General features: G+C 46.6%; 1 long non-coding RNA gene across 1 annotated transcript; it reads left to right on the top strand.

The window, feature by feature from the left end:
- Positions 1–9,454: 9,454 nt before the first annotated feature.
- On the top strand, positions 9,455–16,380 carry LOC136561658 (uncharacterized). Its single transcript, XR_010784381.1, has 4 exons — positions 9,455–9,581; positions 10,641–10,808; positions 13,195–13,272; positions 15,089–16,380. It is a non-coding gene; the product is annotated as an uncharacterized lncRNA (long non-coding RNA).
- Positions 16,381–16,902: the final 522 nt, after the last annotated feature.

Genomic DNA, 16,902 nt, shown 5'->3' with positions numbered 1-16,902 from the left:
GAGCAAACATCTGACTTCAAAGCTAAATGTGCTCTGTCTTGTCTAAAGGAAACTTTTCAAGCTGATCATTAAGCAGAATTAATCCCCCCTGCTCTGTTTTTCTGTGACTTGAAACCAAAGGCTCTTGCAGCAAAATGGCTGCAGGTTTTAATCCCTTCTTAGAAAAGTAACTTTTTCAGAGCAAATAAACAAACAAAGAGAGAGGAAATGTAAGATGATTAAACAGGATTCCTCTCTGTTCCCCTATGTTCAGCATTTGCTGTTTCTCTTAGGTCATCAGCCACCATGAAACCAACATTTCAGTCACAGACTGATTGCAGCAGCTGCCTGAAGCCCTGCTCATAACCTCAAAAACCAAACTCCAAAAAATATCCAGATGAACTCAGTTGAATTTGCTCAACATATTTGCAAGGGGACACAGCATTGCAGATTAACATTGAAGTTCCAAATTTCATCTGCATTAGATAAGGGAGGAAAGTGCTACTTTATACAGCAGAAACTACTCTGGGTTTAATTCAATAAATTGTAATCATGTGCAGTGTGCTCATGTTCACAACAAATGTCCCACATATCCTGGAGAGAAAAAACATGAAAGTCTGCATGTCTTTTTTAGCTTTGGAGTTGTTAATCTTTCTGAATTCATTTGTTTGGTTTCCCTTGGTGGAGCACTTAGTGTATGTAGAGCATGACAGTGGTTCAGTGAGCATGACTGGTGGGTCACAGCTAACAGTGTTTTTCTAGTTTTAAGGACATTCCCATCTGTCTGTGGAGTACAGCTTCTGCCTGGTGGGGAAGGAAAAAACCCCTTTTCTTCCAGCTTGTGCTGCAAGTCTCCTACATCAGTATGTGTGTCTGCAGTTGAGTCATTTTTATTGCAGTTTCTGAGCACCTCTGTGTTTATTTTAATAGAACAAATGAGAGCACTGATTGGAGCAGGCAGTGGAGGGGGGTGTTGCAGGAGATGTGTGACCCTCTGAGGATGGAAATCAGCCTGGGCTGCTGCTCAGGCTGCTGGACCAGTCTGTGTCTTGTGGCTGGGCAAAATCAGGTGGTGATGGGCTGTTACTCACCTTGGAAGGGGAACAGAACTGGAGGAGACAGATGGGAAATTTTCTCTGTATTATTCCAGGGAAATAAAAATATACAGGCTCTGTGTGCTAGCTGTTGGGCAGGGGCCACCAAAAAAGTCCTTCAAATGTGTCCCCATTTCCCCAGGATGCCCAGCTAGAGAAATCAACCTTTGCCACTCAACCTTGCAAAGCAGAGAATACTTAAAATTGGAAAAGACCTCAAAGATCATCAAGTCCAACCATAACCCAGCACCACCACCCTGTTCACCACTAAACCATGTCCCCAGGTGCCACATCCCCATGTTTTTTAAACACTTCCAGAGATGGTGACTCCTCCACTTTCTGGGCAGCCTGTTCCATTCCTTTACAAGCCTTTTTGTGATTTTTTTGTTCCTAATATCCAGTCTTAACCTCCCCTGGTGCAACCACTTCCTCTCCTCCCAGCAAAGCATGCAGTGGGTGATGATGCTGCAGTCATTCTGCACGTGGGCTTTGGGAGCTTGGCAGTGCTGTGGGGGCTTCCTAAAGCCAGGAATGTCCCTCTGGAGCATCCTGAGCTGCCCCTGCCCTCAGAGCCGGGCGCTTGGTCCCCACTGGGGCAACCAGGAGCTGCTGTGGTGCTGTCCAGTGGGGAGGCAGCACGGATCAGAGAGCATGGGAAGATTCCCCAAGCTCTGCTACCGAGGCTCAGCCTCCAGCAGCTGCTGCTGAAAGAGCTGCTCGTTGTGAACACCCCAAATCTCTGGCAGAGAGGTGTAAGAGCTAAGCTGCTTTGGAAATCTCCTCCTAAGACTTCCTGCCCTGGCTCTGGTACAGACTGAGGTCATTGCTGGGCTGCTGGACTCTCTGGCTCTTTCCATTCAGGGAAGATTTCTGTAATTAGGATGATTCCAAATATTTCTGTTTGCCTCATGCGCTTTTCATTATTCGTTGTTTATTTTCCCGCATGAAATCGTTGAGCTGCTCATGGCAGGAAACATTTGCATGAACAAATATTTTGCTAGTTGTGCTCAGATCAGGCAATCCCCCAGCAGGGATGGTGCATTTAGTTGCTCTCACTCTCTCTTTTAAAGAACTCATTCAGAGCCCCATTACCCAGCATGGGGCAGCAGTCATTGGCATTTCAGTGAGAAATTTCTAATGATAACCGAGGAGCAGTTGGCTCTCCATTGAAAGTCATTGAAACGCCCCACCTGTCACAGCAAATTTACACATTCATATGCTAAAAAGCCCTGAATCAGCTGGCTCTGTGCTTCCTTTCTGAAGCAGATTGTTTGCCTGTCACCCAGGAGCAGATATTTCCTGCAGGATTTCCAGCTTTGCTCTGTCTGATGTGCTGGGAGGCACAAGGTCCCCACCTGGACGTGGTGTCCTGGGGTGGAAGGGAAAATCCTCAGGGTTCTGTGCAAACCCTGGATCCTGGGTGGATTTGGGGACTGATTGTGCCAGGTCAGTCTGGGCTTGGGGTTTTGGGAATACCAAAACCCTGCTCAATTTGCAGTTACAAGGCTTAATTCACTCAGGAGCATGTATCTCATTTTCTAAAGATGTTCCTGAATCTGCTGCACCCTCCACCTCGTGTGAAGGTATCTGAAGGGACTGGGGTGGGTAGATTTTAGGTTGTGGCCAAAATAATGCATTTGGGCTAATTCCCCAAGGTGAGGCCCTTTTCAGTGTGGTCACAAACTTCCCAGGCTTGAGCTGGTGCACGGGCAGAGCACACACACCCCTCTGTCTGCACCCTGCAGTGCAATCAGAACTTATCTGAGCCCTTGAGAGGCTGCAGCACTTTTGTTGTGACTGAAATTCTCCATAACTGTGAACACATCAGCCCTCCTCCTCCTCCTCCTCCTCCTCCTGGTGCTCAGCACTCACAGGGTCCAACACAGCATCTCCCATTTCCCATGATGTGTCCAAGGGCTGACAATGTCCCACTGGACATGGGCTGTGGTTTTTGCCCTGTAATTAATCAGATTTATGATGGAAAATCTCCACCTAAAGCAGCAGAGAGCCCAATGCCAACCAGGGCATGTGCTTTACCACGAGCCCGTGTGTGCCTGTGACCCCAGCCCTGCATTTGGGTGTTTCTAACAAAGTAGATTTAGGTATTTCTAACAAAGTAAATTTAGGTGTTTCTAACAAAGCAGATTTAGGTATTTCTAACAAAGCAGATTTAGGTGTTTCTAACAAAGCAGATTTAAGTGTTTCTAACAAAGCAGCTATTTCTGTGGGAAGGATTTTGGCTGCAGCCACCTGACGGGGGACGGCTCCCGACATGAATGATGACTAATTGGGCGGCGGATGTGTAATTTGTCTTTATTGAGGCTGCATTTGTGCTGGCAGCTGCTGCTCGGGGAGGCTGGGCCGGGGCTGGAGGCGATGGTGGATCCAACACTGCCACCTTCTGCTCCAGCAGAGGAAGGTGCGGAAGGTGAGGAAGGCTCCAGCTCCTCCTGCCACCTTCTGCCAGTAGCAGTGAAACGTGGGCAAGGTGAGGATGCTCCAGGTCCTCCTGCTGTGGAAGGGGCTGACAGCTGGTCTGCTGGCCAGAGTTAGTTGAAGAAGAGAAGCTGATAAGAGTCACCTCTGCCCCTGAAAGGAGTTCTGTCAAGGTTGTTGGTAAGGAAATGGAGGAGAAGAAAAGATAAACGGGGGCCTGCAGTCCCCTCCTTCTTGAAAAACAGTGGTGGAGACCACCCTGCACCAATGGACGTTATGTTGATCTATGGTAGCCAATGAATAGGTATAAACTTTGTGAGAAGGTATAACAAAAGACAGCCTGCTGCTAAAATAAACAGTGAGAAGCCTTCTCAAATAGGAGATGCTCTTCTGTTTGTTACAACCATCTCAACAGCAACATCCTGCCACCTTCTGCTGAAGCAGTGGGAGATAGGGAAGGTGAGGATGGCTCCAGCTCCTCCTGCCACCTTCTGCTGAAGCAGTGGGAGATGGAGTAGGTGAGGATGGCTCCAGCTCCTCCTGCCACCTTCTGCTGAAGCAGTGGGAGATGGAGTAGGTGAGGATGGCTCCAGCTCCTCCTGCAGTGCCAGAGCCCGCAGATCCATCCCACTCTGGGACATGCAAGCTCACCCTCCAACTCTGCACTCATTAGGGCAGAATTCAGTCCTCCTGCAGCTCCCCAGCTCACCCTTCCAAAGTCCTGTAGGATGTCAGTATGTGCAGGTATTTGGTGTTAACTCGGGAGGAAAAATATTAGATTTAAGCTCTAATGTGATAGGAATGGGTGTAACTTGTCATGTTGCTGCTGATGAGTTGTGTCAGGAGATATTGCTGATAAACAAATAGTTTGTACTGCATGGGGAAGTCAGTGAATAAAGTAAAACAGCTCTGATGAAAATGTAAAATAGTTTGAAGTGGGAAGTTTTGATCAGCTTAAAGCACTGCTGAGATAAACTGCTCTGTTGTTCTAGGAGGGACTGGGCAATGGCTGATACTGCTTAGGGTGAAATTTTAGCATTGAATAAAAACACCAGCTGAGAAATATTTGTGCCCTAATAGATAATGCAGCCTGCAAGGTGTTCTTGTTGCATCCAAGGTGATGCACCCTGATAAAGTGAATTTTGCAGCCAGTGCTGACAGGGCCTCAGATGGGGAACCCTGATGGGGTGGAGTGGGGACCTCCTGATCTGAGCCTGGCCTGGGCAACACTGGACTCAGAAGGGTTAACCTGCAGTGGCTTCTCAGAGCTGCTTGCACAAATGTGCTTCTGCACGTGGATCCACTGCCCTAAAGATCCCAGGGCAAGCTTAGCATTGAGAGTGTGTGTGAATTCATGACATTCCTCAAAGGATTTGGGTTCTGTAAATTTCAAATACTGGCAGGCTGGAACAAATATAATTCCACTTCCATATGTTTCCTGCTACATACAAAAGCAATTAAGCATATTTACTTCATGCTCACACAATGGAAACTCAAGCCATTAAAATATTTCTTTTCCATTTGAAGAGCAGCAGTTTGTTTGATACCTTCTGTTGCCACCAGGCTTCTGGGATGAGCAGAGCCAGTGCAGCATTAATTAATCCTTAAGATTGGAAGCAAGATGAGACCAGTGTGTGGCACAGGGGAGAAGGGGGGTGGTTATCTCTGTGTTGATATCTTTCCAGATTTCTCCTTGCTATAATCAAAGGATGATGCTTCCTTTCTTCCTGAGGAGAGTCCTCTTCCATGGAGTCCTCTCTTTGATTCCTCCCCTCCCTTCCTGCTCTGTCAGCTCCAGACCTGCTCTTATTGCACAAGGAATTGGTCCAGTCTTTTCCACTGCTGTTGTTGAGTCTAACATCCAAAGATTATAGTGAGGCACGGCTTGGCTGGATGATCAGAGTTACCTTGACTGCCCTGCTGGCTTGCCTGTGTCCCTAAATTGTCTCTCATCTTGGTTTAATTGCAGCCTGCCTCAGGCTGGGTTGTGTCTTCATGTCTGTGCACAGTAGATCAAAGCACTTGACCAGAGCTCACAGGTCCTGCAGTAGCAGGATTAATGAGAACATTCTGGAGGTCTGACAGTATTCAAAAGGGTCTCTTTGGACACAAAACATCTCTAAAATTGTCTTCAGAACAGCAGGACTTTGTCTGTCGTGTTTGCTTTTACATCACTCAATCCTTTGGAAATATTTACTGTGTTTGGGAGTGATTAAGAGAAAAGGATTTTGTTGAAGTCTGTGCTGTTGAGGCCAGGCTTTGCCACAGAGGAAGGCAGTGCCAAGCCCAGCTGGCCCTTAGATATCACACCTCCCCCCTGAGCTGCTCTGCAGGTGAATCTGAAGCTGAAGAGATGCTCTTGCCTTTGAGTTTTAAAAAAACAACCAATGGCTCACCCTTGTAGTTCCAAAAGGGCTCAGCTCCATTTCCCCACCCTGCAAAGCCTGGCTCCAGTGCCTTCCCATAAATACAGCCTGCAAAGTTTGCACTGCATGAGGCAATATTAGCGAAACCAGCGTGATGCCAAGGCTGTAATCTGGTCAGGGCTGAATTTCTCATATTGTCTGGTGTTCTGATGCTCAGAAATAGCACTTAATGACTCTGTGGGTGTGTTGGGAGGACTGTGGCAGCAAGAGGATGAAATGTTTGTTCTAAGCTGGTTTTTTGATGGTTTCTCTGCCATGAGTTGCCCAAACACAGGGGGTGCTCTGGTCTCTCCCCAGTGGGCAGTGACCTCAGAAATCCTGTCTGTCTGCAGCTGGAGGGGTCAGTTCATTCTGGCTGTCTGTTCACTCTGAATATCTGAATGTTCTGTTTGGCTGTGTCACAGGGGAACTGGTGACTGGGAGAATGTCAAACCACCACAGAGAGCATCCCTGCTGGAGCCTGCATCTCTTTCTCCTGCCTTCAGTGCTCTGAAAAGCTCCCAGGAAGTTCCAGGTCTCTGGGGATGTTTATGAGACTCAGGTGCACACAGTCCTTAGGAATAATTATTCCCTATTTACACCAGACTTACTTTTTTTTTATTTTCCCCTCTAAGCCAAACGTTTCTCTTCAGGTGGAATTTTGAAGGGCTCAGTGAAGGTGCAGACTGCTGTAATCTGCTGAGCAAGCCTCCTCCTCTTCCCAGTAAGTGCAGTTAGCAGGGAACACACCACAATGTTTGAGCACAGTTCTGCCCAACCACCCTCCAGGGGCTGCCCTCCAGCTCCTCCAGGAATTGAAATTCAAATCCCTTGGAAGGCCCTTACTGCTGTTATTCATCCCCAAGCCTCAAACCCCCCAGCCCACACCCACCCATCTCTGAAATGATGAAGGGGCTCTGGGTGTGGGAAGGGGACAGAACACCCTGCACTAGAACTGAAGGAGCTGCCACGTGCAGTGGGCAGAGCCAGGATTTTGCTGGCTCAAAATCTGCCAGGATTTTGCTGGCTCCTCAGCTCACCTCCCATCCAGGGCTCTGGACCATCACTCATGGACAGAGGCAGCATATTTTTGAAATTATTGGATTTTGCTGCATTGCATTTCCTAGGCCTCGTTCCTGTTGCTCATCAGATGAGCTGCTGTGGAGAGGCACAATATTCTTATAAAAAATTTAAGATGTTTGTGTAGCTACAGCCCAAGGCACTTGCTGGCCTAAGCCAAATGCAAATAGTTATTTAAAGGCATGAGACTTAAGCACTGAAATAGGGCCTAAATGTTTCTTTGGGACTTTGAAAATTTGACTTAATTTCTAAGGCACTTGGGAATTGTTGAAGACATTCCCTTGGAGCTGTATGAATCCTGTTTCTGGCCAGCTTTGTATTTAATTTTCTGATGGTGGTTGGAGCATGTATTACCCTGACCTGGAAAAAGAGAATTGCATTAAATTGTGATGAGGGCACTGGGGCTATTTTTCTTGCTGTATGCCAGAAGGTGTTTGAATAAATTGACAGTGTATTTTCTTTTTGCTCTTCATCTTGATTTATTTCCATTCTTGAACTTTCCCCCTTTGGAGAATCCAGTTATAGGTTTTCCTCCTGAGCTGTACACAGAGCCAGCCTTCTATGAGCAGTCTCTAAACATATGTCAGGAGATTGAATCACTGGCTTTTTCCTTGTGTGTGGAAGAGATAAGACAAATAGGGGTTACTCTGAAACACTAGATTTTGGAAAGAGAAGGGGAGCGAATTCACAACAAAGACCACCCAAAACATTTTCAAGCTCAAGACTCCAGTGAAAACAAACACAACAAAAATAATGTGCTTCTGATTAGCTGCATAAATTAGCTGGTATTGTTCTTCTTCCCAGGGCAAATGATTTCCTGGTTTATCCCACCCAACGTTAAATGTAAATTGGAAATGTGTAAAATTACATTTGACTGTGGAGCACACAGTGTGTACACACTGTTGGTGACAAAGCCAGCCCCACATGTTCTTTCTAAACATTACAGGGACACAGTCACAGAGTTGTGGCATGAGCTGCCAGCTGCTGGGCCATGGCAGGAATGATCTGCACCCCGAGAGATATCAGGTATATCAATCTGGGACTAATGGATAATGAACTTATTGAAAACATGGTGACATTACTGGGCCAGCTGTGGGCTGCCCAACTGCTCAGCTTTCCCATTTGCTGCATCACAAAAGGAAGTTGTATTCTTGAATTCAGAAAGAGCAGGGCAATATGGACCAAGGAAGGAAAACTTCTGGGATTTGGGGGCCAGAATCCAGAGGTGCCCATGGCAGACCCACAAGTGCCCATGGCAGACCCTTCTGCTCACCTGAACAGCCCCAGCTTTGTGAGCTCCTCCTGCCCTGGGCTCCTGGCTCAAGGATGATCAATGCCAGCTCCCTCCCCACTCTGGGTGTGCTGGGGAGGGGTGAGAGAACAGCTCTGAGAACTGCTGGGCCAAGATAAGCCTTTTGCTGTTGTTTTGTGAGTCCAGACTGGCCTTAGGATGCAGGGAACTTTGCCTTCAGGAGTTGGGATGAGGCCCAGTTCACAAGTTCATTGTCCCTCCCCATGTGGAACTGGATGGTCTTTAAGGTCCCTTCCTAGCCAAACCATTCTGTGATTTTATCAGAGGCTTCAGCCAGTTCCCACAAGGGTGAAACAGGCTCTGGTGTATGAAAGAGACCTTCACACACTACTTGAGATGACTCAAAGAGGCAGAGGGCTTCTAAAACAGCAATATTCATTGCTCAGCATGAGGCCATCCTGTCACACCCTTTTGGTTTAAGCTCATGTTCCTTTCATATTTTAACACAAAACGATGCCACTGTGCTGGAGTAAGACTTTTTATTCTCTTTGTTCAGCACTGAGCACCAGGAGTTTGTGGTGTGGTGTCCTGTGTGTGTTTATATTCACACCTACACGTGCCCATGGGGGTTACCTTTGTCAGGGGTAGCTGAACAAGCCCTGCTTTTTTAACACCTGCCTTTGTGCAGGATGTTCATTGATTGATGGGGGTTTTCAAAACATTCCTCTTGGCCATGTATTGAATTTGTGCTGTATTTATTTATTTATTTATTGCTTGATTTGTGCCTCTTCCCATTCGTTCTGCCTCGTGTTTTCCTTATCAGTGTCAGTTGTAGTCAATTACTCTGAGTGAAAAGATTGAGGACCTAATTTATGGCATGATGACACACAGTAGATACCCTGTTCCCATTAGAACCTGATGAAACCTCTCTATTAATTTTCTCAGTGTGCCAAGCCGAGTCACAGAGGGTAGACCTTTGATGAATAAAGCATATTTTCTTACTTAGCTCCATTCCTAACTAGCTCAACTTCTAGAAATAACATCGGTTGGCCAATGAAAACACTTTGATAGTGGCAGGAATTTAAGATAAAAAACAGCTGGGTGAGTTTTTTAGACGAAAGGAAACAACTTTGAACTCTGCAGACAATGTAGTTTAAACCCAAACAGATGTGGTTTAATCTTGTTTTTGATCCTCTTGTAGATTTCCTTTTAAAATGCAAGCATGTGCACAGAAATGATGACTTTCAGATGGCTGGACATAATTTGTTAGAGTATCACCTTGGTGCATAAATCTTCTCTGCCAAAGGCTCCACGTCTTTGAACATGGCCTGAAAGGTACCAGAGGGAATTGATGTTGTTCTTTTGGTGCTATCCTGCAAGCGTGTAATAGGAAGGTAAAGTCTGTAAAATGAGAAACTCAGATGTGCTTTTGTGGTTCCCAATAAATCTTTTAACCACCGGGGCCTAAAGTAACTCCTAGACAGAGGAGACAGTGTGAGACTTAGTCCAAATCAGCAGAGCCCTTTGATCTGAGCCCAGCCCTATCTCACTTTGAGAGCTGTGACTCACATCTGGCATTTTCAGATGCTAATTCCCCTCTCCTTTCCCTGTGTGTTAACACAAGTGGAAGTAAACATATAAACAGACTTCCCTTCAATAGATAATCAGCTTTCCATATAAACGTGGTGGTGGCACTCTCAGCACATGTTCCAATCACCAGCAAACTTCAAAGCTCTGTGCAATCAAGACCTGCTTCTTCCCCACCGCCAAATCAGAGCATTGAGTACAGGAGGGCTGGCTACAGATGTGCCTCTGCACAGATGTGAGCTTTTCTTTCTCCCCATCTCTTATCCTTCCTAAAATCAGGGAGGTGGGATAAAAACCAGCATAAAGAACAACCTCTTTTCTTCTTGGCAGAGGTAAAGAGCATTCTAAAAAAAAAAAAAAAGAAAGAAGAAAAGATGATACATTATTACTTTAAATTGAGGTTTGGGAGCTGCAGCAATTACCAAGGAGAGCTGGGAAGAAGAGCAGTTCACAGACAGTTTTGAAAATGGGTGCATGTTTTTAGTGAATCACATCTTTGGCCCCCAGCTCTCAAATATATTTAGGCCTTCACACACTTTGAATCCAGGGGGAATTAATAATTTGAATAACGTTTGGATGTCTGAGCCTTGCCACAGTTTTCCTAAAGTCTCTGTTTCTCAGAGGAAGATATTACATGAGGCTAAGTAAGGGAAAAATTTGTTTTTGTAAACTTCAGAGTGGAAGGGAAAACATTGAAGATGTCTTGAAAAAAAACAAAACAAGACAGAAAAATAACCAAGTTCATTATTTCAAAACAAACAAGCAAATAAATAAAAAAGTTTTCTGTTTTCTGGTCATCCTTTTTAGGTGGCTGATTTATGATTTGAGAACAGAATGCAAATGCTGTTGGCTGGGATGTGTTGGTGCTGTCCTGCCAGCCCAGCTCTGAAATGAGCCAGGCTTTTCCTGCCTCACCTCCTCTGGCACACTCACTCCAAGGCAGGTACCTGGAAGCAGATCTTTTTAAAGCTAAAGGTAAAACCATCACATGATTTCTAACAAGATTAAAACCAGAGCTTCTACAGAATAAACACAGCAGATAATCTGGCTTTTTACCATGACCTAAGCAGCTGTTATTTTAGCAGATAGCAGGAAATTATTAGGAACACATTCTCAGAGCCTGGTGGAAATAAGGGTGAAGCTGCTGTAGATTTGACTCTTAAAACCTCATCTGGACCTTGCCAGAGGAGGCATCTACTGCTTCTCCATTTCCTTCCAAATCTTCAGGGTGGCACTGTGTTTTATCAATATTTTCTTTTTCCTGGTTTTTCCTCCATCAGCAATAAAGTTATTGTTTCGGTTTGGTTTTTTGTTTGGTTGGTTTTTTATACAAACAGATTTATTTTATATGACCTTTTAAAGATCACCTAGTTCCAAACCCCCTGCCATGGCAGGGACAGCTCCCACTGTCCCAGGCTGCTCCCAGCCCCAACGTTCAACCTGGCCTTGGACATTTCCAGGGATCCAGGGGCACTCATAGCTGCTCTGGGCACCCTCACAGGGAGGAATTTCTTCCTAATATTTATTCTAAACTTGCTTTGTGTCAGTTTGGAGCCATTCCCTGTGTCCCATCACTCCATCCCCTGTCAATTGTCTCTCTCCATCTTTCCTGCAGCTCCTTCAGGCCCTGCAAGGCCACCCTGAGCTCGGCCCAAAGCTTCTCCTGTGCAGGTGAACAATCCCAGCTGTGCCAGCCTTTCCTCCCAGCAGAGCTGCTCCATCCCTGGCATCATCCTGGAGCCTGCTCTGGGCTCTCTGAGCAGCTCCAGCTCCTCCCTGTGCTGGGATTCATTCTCATTTCTGACAGTCCCCTTGGTCCTGCACAGCAGCTTCAGGCTGTGCTGCACCTTTTCCACAGCATCTCCCCAAAGTGGCCCAGCCCAGGGACGATCACACATCCCAAAAATCAGCATCTCCCCCCTGGGCAGCCCCAGGGCCCTGGTGGGGCTGCTCTGCTGCCCTTGGGGCTCCATCCCTCCCCAGAGAGCACAACACTGAAATGTGAGCTTGGCATCCCCCAGCAGGGCTGACAGACACCCAGGTGGGAAAGGAGGCAGCAGTGAATGGCAGGAGCACTCATTTGCTCAGATGACTACAGCAAACCTGTAATCAATTAATGATTTGCATGCTCAGAACGGAGACGAGTTGAGCAGTAAATTATTAACTGCAGCCTAATAGCTGCAGCTCGATGATAGCAGATAATTTGCTCTGCTTACATTAGCAAATAACTGAGGCAGGCAGGATACAGCAAAACCCAAAGCTGTGGAGTGGAATCAAAAATACAGCTTGAACAAAATTTCTCTATTGGCATGTCTTTTGAAGAAAAAGGTTGTTTTTTTTTTTTTTCCATTAAAGAAAGCTTTAACTGATTATTTATCTTTTACAAAAAGTTTTCTTTTCTTTTTAGGAAAAGGGAAAAAAAAAGCCAGAAATGTTCAGCCTTCCTCTCATATATCCATTCCCTCCAAAGACAACAAAAAAATATTAATATTTGAATTTGATAACCCCTTGATATTTTATGAATAAGTTCTTTAAATCTGCATTTATGTGCTTGATCTACAAGGACATGGACTAAAGTGCCACTACACTCCCAGCTGCATCTGTGAAACCTCCTGCCATGTCCACCTGAAAGTCTGGAATAAATCTACTGAGGACACCAGTGAGGCTATGCCCAGATCTCTCATTGTCTTAGAGGTGGCCGAGTTTTCAATTATTTGCACCAAATATTGTCTGGTAGCACAAATACAGCCTATGCTTGTTTGTTGTTTTTTTTTTAATTTAAAGCTGTGTATAAATTGCAGGACATCTAATTTCATGGTAAGTATGAGAATCAATTAAAAATATTTTAGTTAAATAAGGAATGGGATTTCAAGTAATGGATTTTCTCCTTTTATTTTACATTTTTAGGAACATTTCTCTTATCCTGCTGGCTTGGGGGCAATTCAGTTTTTTAAAAGCATATTGTAAAAGCATAAAAACTGGGATTGATGAAATAATGGGAAATATTTAACTGTGAAACAGCTGACTCTGTGTAGCAGCATGAAATACATGAAGGGAGCCTCTTGGTCAGTATTATGATGAAAAGATTTCCTTGTGGCTTGTAATTCATGTATCACTTCCACCTAAAACTGGTGCTTTAAAGCTTGGCCCCTCAACTGCTGGCAGCTCTTACCTTGTCCTAAAGCTTTTTAATTGCTACACAAAATTATGCCAGTGATACCAAGAGATTCTGGAATATTTGAGCAGCCAAATAAATAAATAATAAATAATAAATAAATAAATAATTAAAATCCTGGGACTGGGGCGCAATGAGCTTTTTTGATAACATGGATTTATCCTGCTTCTTTTTCTTTTAATTCAGCTCCTGCCTGCCAGCCGATCAGAGCCAGCAGAACATGATTTCTCCAGCATAAAGGGCATCAGGAATTGCATTTCACAGGTGAAAATTTCTCTAGAGGACTTTCCAGTCCGTGCCATGGTCTCAGGAGTTGTGCTGCTGCAGCATGTTGTCCACACGTCCTGTTGGAGTCACCTTAGGATAATTCTTGGCTTCAGGCAGAGCTCAGCAGATCTTACTGGTGAAAAAGTGTCTGTGTATATAGGCATATCTGCATCCTCATTTTCAGCTGGGTGGTTATGTTACAGAGCTCATCCTTGCCTGCTTTCAATCTCTTTGAAAGACAGGAACTTTAGCCTGCCTCATTATCCATCATTTTCACACTTCCAGCCTGATCCATCCATGATTTTCTGCCACATCCTGTGATGCTCTCAGGATGATGTTGGCACGGATAAATTTGCAGCAATCTGGGGACTACAAGCCATATCATCCTGCTGATTTCCCAGGAAGCTGGTTACCCTCTGTGCCTGAGTGGAGAGGGGAGAGAAGCCCTGTAATTTCATGGAATGTCCCTTGATTGGATCCCTGCTGGCTGCAGGAGCCAGCTCGCTGCTTGCCATGGCTGTGCCCTGCTGCTCTCATGGTTCATTCTGCCTTGGGCCACATCCCTGCTGCTCTCATGGTTCATTCTGCCTTGGGCCACATCCCTGCTCCTCTCAGGGTTCATTCTGCCTTGGGCCACATCCCTGCTGCTCTCATGGTTCATTCTGCCTTGGGCCACATCCCTGCTGCTCTCATGGTTCACAGTGCCTTGGGCCACATCCTTGCTCCTCTCAGGGTTCATTCTGCCTTGGGCCACATCCCTGCTGCTCTCATGGTTCACAGTGCCTTGGGCCACATCCTTGCTCCTCTCAGGGTTCATTCTGCCTTGGGCCACATCCCTGCTGCTCTCATGGTTCATTCTGCCTTGGGCCACATCCCTGCTCCTCTCAGGGTTCATTCTGCCTTGGGCCACATCCCTGCTGCTCTCATGGTTCACAGTGCCTTGGCCACATCCCTGCTGCTCTCATGGTTCACAGTGCCTTGGCCACATCCCTGCTGCTCTCATGGTTCACAGTGCCTTGGGCCACATCCCTGCTGCTCTCATGGTTCACAGTGCCTTGGCCACATCCCTGCTGCTCTCATGGTTCATTCTGCCTTGGGCCACATCCCTGCTGCTCTCAGGGTTCATTCTGCCTTGGGCCACATCCCTGCTGCTCTCATGGTTCACAGTGCCTTGGCCACATCCCTGCTGCTCTCATGGTTCATTCTGCCTTGGGCCACATCCCTGCTGCTCTCATGGTTCACAGTGCCTTGGCCACATCCCTGCTGCTCTCATGGTTCACAGTGCCTTGGCCACATCCCTGCTGCTCTCATGGTTCACAGTGCCTTGGACCACATCCCTGCTGCTCTCATGGTTCACAGTGCCTTGGGCCACATCCCTGCTGCTCTCATGGTTCACAGTGCCTTGGCCACATCCCTGCTGCTCTCATGGTTCACAGTGCCTTGGCCACATCCCTGCTGCTCTCATGGTTCACAGTGCCTTGGGCCACATCCCTGCTGCTCTCATGGTTCATTCTGCCTTGGGCCACATCCCTGCTGCTCTCATGGTTCACAGTGCCTTGGCCACATCCCTGCTGCTCTCATGGTTCACAGTGCCTTGGACCACGTTCTTGCTGCTGAGAGCATCCCTGCTGCTGCTGCTGAGAGCACGGGTGTGAGAGTCTGTCTGAAATATCCCTCATCTACCTCATGATCGTCATTTGGGGACCACTGAAGAGAAGACCCTCCTGTCTAGAATCTCTGACTCTGAAGGAGACAGTCACATGCCAACAAGGCCTTGAGATCTGAGAGCATTGCTAAGCTGCTGTTTTCACAGGTGTTTGCTGTATGCTACACTGAGCCCAATGAGAAGAAGAAGGGGGCACCGTGCCCTTTTTGCAACAACAGCCCTGGAAGCTGTCCCACCTCTCGGCCTGGCTGGACTTCTCCTGAGTTCTGGGTGGTCTCCTGCAGAAGACCCCTCTCACTCGTTTGCAACCACTGTGACAGACAGACTGAGATGTAGGAAGCCTCTCCATCAAAGATTGAGACATGAAACCCCTATGTGAGAAGGCCCCTCTGCTCCTTCCAAGGACTGGCACTGAAACCCCCAGCCTGGGGCAGGTGTGTGGGGGAGGCAAGCTGACCAAACTGAGATGGATGTTGCAGGTGTAGGCAGTGGACCACGAAAACAATGGCTCACCCTCACTGCCGAACATGGACTGTGTGTACCCTTTCCAAACACCATTCTTTCCCCAAAGAAAATCCATTCCCCCTTCTCCCATTGAAAAAGAGTATAATTGTGGTCCAGATGAACTGTGCCTCTGAGATCTCCCTGACGTAACAGGCAGATCCTCGACTGGACTGGACCAAAGGACTTCGTTTGGGAGCTATATCACCCCCCCTCTCTCTTTTCTCTCTCTTTCTCTATATTTTTCTCTCCCTTGATCTCTTGTCGGGGTCTCTAGCTGGTCAGAGTGACTCTGAGAAAAGTTAGAAAGTGTCTTTTTCCAGGCCGGTGCTGGAAGAAGGAGTCAGGGCTCTTCATTTGTCAGTCTCAAGGTTGTTTATTGTATCTTATCTATAAAAAAATTTCTCCCACCCTGCCGAGGTCCATCCAACAGGACAGTTCCAGGCACTCTGCCTGCCCCCAGGGCAGTGTTATCTTTTTATACTAAAAACTACATGTACAATATTTACAATTACTTTCCAATACCTATCACCTATGTTAGACAGTGAGCTTCTACTCTAAACCAATCCAAAAGTGCCAACATCACAGCAGAAGATGGAGGCCAAGAAGAAGGAGAAAGGCTGGACATGCCCAGTTCCCTCCATCTTGCCTCCTGAACCCCCATTCCAGAAACCCTAAAATCTACTTTTCCACCCCATGATAACTCCACTATTATTCTACCTAAACTGTTGTGGCTTGCTGATCTTCATATAAGGTTGGTAATTTGCTGCACGGGTCATAATCACCACCACAGAGTTTTGGGCTCTGTGCCAGGGCTTCTGAGCCCCCTGGCAGGGGTCCTGGCCATCCTGGACAGCCAGAGGGATGTTCTGGATTCCCACAATCTCGCTATTGCATTTTGCTGTGATCATTCAATAAAGCTGCATTTGTTTTGATTATCACTGCAAATCCCCTGTGCCGTGTTGGTTTTTTGCACCCTGAGATGAAATCCACGAACCATCATGAACCCCATTTGTAAGGATGGATTGTGACAATGGGGCATCTGGGATCAATGGCTGTGAACAAAGGACTCTCCCTGGAGGCTGAAAAAGCCAGAAAAGCCAGGGTGAGATGGGGCCCAGGTGGGCACAGGGGGATGATGAGGAACTCCACAGCTGCAGGGAATCATGAAAACCTGGCTGGGCAGGACCTGGGGCTCCTCTGGGCTGAGCTGCTCAGAGGTTTCTGTGTCCTGCTGGAGAGTGCTCTGAAAGTCTAATATTTATTTCTCTAGAACTTCCTTTTCCCCTGGATGCTGGTGTTGTTCTTGTCCTCCTGGCTGGGTGAGTACAAGATGTGGTGTGACATCAGCTGTGTCTTTGTTTTAAGAGAAAAAAGCCCTCAAAGTGCTATAAGTGCTAATTCTTCTTCTGGAAACCCAGCTTTGATTCTGGTTGCATAGAATAAATTTTTGTGCATCT

Source organism: Molothrus aeneus, chromosome 12 (assembly GCF_037042795.1).
Source record: "Molothrus aeneus isolate 106 chromosome 12, BPBGC_Maene_1.0, whole genome shotgun sequence".
Taxonomy (NCBI): domain Eukaryota; kingdom Metazoa; phylum Chordata; class Aves; order Passeriformes; family Icteridae; genus Molothrus; species Molothrus aeneus.
The sequence above is the reverse complement of the archived record's forward strand: the minus strand, read 5'-3'. Positions and strand labels throughout refer to the sequence as shown.